Here is a 1,855-nt window from a genome sequence, read left to right on the forward strand (position 1 = left end):
GGGCGGGCAGGCTCCCCCACCGCCAGCGCCGCGGCCACACGCCCTCCCTGCGGTCACCCCCACGGCGTGTCAGCGCAGGAGCAACACGACCCTTGACAGGAGCCGCCTTCCGGTTGTAAACATTTGGGGAACAGAGTCACCAGCTGCCACTCCCCAGTGCGCCCTGTCCCCAAGCCTGAGGCCCCTCGGCCGCTCCTCGGGCTCCGGGCACAGATCTCCAGTGGCGTGGGCACAGCTTCGGGGGCAGCAGGTGCCAGGAGAGCCACTCCCCGGGCAGTGACCGTCTCTGGGGGGTTAGGGGGGCAGAGGCCTCATGGGGCTCCTCTTGGGGTTCAGCCAGGAGACCAGGAGGCCCTGACGCCTGCCTCTGGGGAAGCCGCCTGGGCGTCAGAGGGAGCACCCATCCGCCTCCCGAGTCCAGGCCCTTAGCAGGAGGCTCCCTGGAAGCCGGACAGTCAGCCCCTCCTGCAGGAAGCTGGAGACCCCGCGGAGGGTCCTGCTCTGCGGTGTCCCGGGACAGGACGGACGAGGGTTATCCGATGGCTGAAGTGCCCTAAACACCCACATTTTAAAAGCGAAATGCCTAGCCCGGCCGGTGTGGCTCAGTGGTTGAGTGTCAGCCTATGAACCAGGAGGTCAGTGGTTCGATTCCCAGTCGGGGCACAGGCCCGGTTTGCGGGCTCCATCCCTAGTGTGGGGCGTGCAGGAGGCAGCCGGTCCATGATTCTCTCTCATCACTGATGTTTCTCTCTCTCTCCTTCTCCCTTCCTCCCTGAAATCAGTATTTTTTTAAAAAGTGAAAAGTCTAAAGCCGTGGTTCTCAGCCTTCTGGCCCTTTAAATATGGTTCCTCATGTGACCCAACCATAACATTATTTTCGTGGCTACTTCATCACTGTCATGTTGCTGCTGTTGTGAATCGTCATGTAAATATCTGATGTGCAGGATGGTCTTAGGCGACCCCTGTGAAAGGGATGTTCGACCACCAAAGGGGTCGCGACCCACAGGTTGAGAACTGCGGTCTTAGAGCATCTCCTGGAACTCAGGAATTTAGGAAAGGAATCACTATATTCCTCAGGACTCTTCAGGTCACAATAGGGACCAAACAGTAGTTTAGGCAAAAAGAGAAAACCATTTGCTCAGGTGATCAAGGCCAAGGCAGGAGCAGCCGCTGGCCTGGCCGCTGGAGCTGCTTCTGACGGCGCTCACTGGGTGAGGACCGTGTGGTTCCTACTCAGAGCCCAGACAGCCCGGCCCCTGGGCCCAGCCGCGGCCTCAGCCGGGCCCTGCAGCTCCTCCCTCCTCTCCTTGAGCCTCCCAGGCAGGCCCACCGACCCTCTGCCAGGAACACCGCGCGTTCCCTGCCACCAAGCCCACGCAGCGCCCGCCTTCCTCACCCCAGCTCCAGGAAGACGCCTCCCTCTGGGGACCCCCCATTGGGGCTCCACGAACTCCCAGGCCCAAGGCCATGTGTGGCTCCTCCCTACCGAGCTGCTCCCCGCCCACCGCCCCGCTTTGCACACGGCAGATGTCTGACACCCGTCAGTTCGTACCAGCGAGTGAGCACACCTGGGACCCGGTTCCTTCGAGGTTTTGAGCATGTCCGACTGTGAGAAGGCGGCACCGCCCTCCTCGGCCCAGCTCCAGGAGCAGCCCCGGCTCCAGGAGCAGCCCCGGCTCCAGGAGCAGCCCCGGCAAGCGTGGCCTGTGCCCTCAGCCTCCTCTCCGGGCACAGCCCCTGCCCAGCCTGCCTCCCAGAGCTTCTGCCCCTGGGTCCTCAGTATGTGGATCCTGGCTGGACCCCTCTCAGCAGCTTTGGCTCAGACTCCCCCCGGGTGCCTCCACTCCTGACAATG

At 62.7% G+C, this 1,855-nt stretch overlaps 1 protein-coding gene across 1 annotated transcript in view; it reads right to left on the reverse strand.

Annotated features, from left to right (window-relative positions):
• The window catches only part of KIF9 (kinesin family member 9), a 52,699-nt gene that overhangs the window by 35,213 nt on the left and 15,631 nt on the right, over nt 1–1,855 (reverse strand). The gene's annotated exons all lie outside the window — the stretch shown is intronic.

The sequence above is a fragment of the Myotis davidii genome, unplaced genomic scaffold (genome assembly GCF_000327345.1).
Source record: "Myotis davidii unplaced genomic scaffold, ASM32734v1 scaffold663, whole genome shotgun sequence".
Lineage (NCBI taxonomy): Eukaryota > Metazoa > Chordata > Mammalia > Chiroptera > Vespertilionidae > Myotis > Myotis davidii.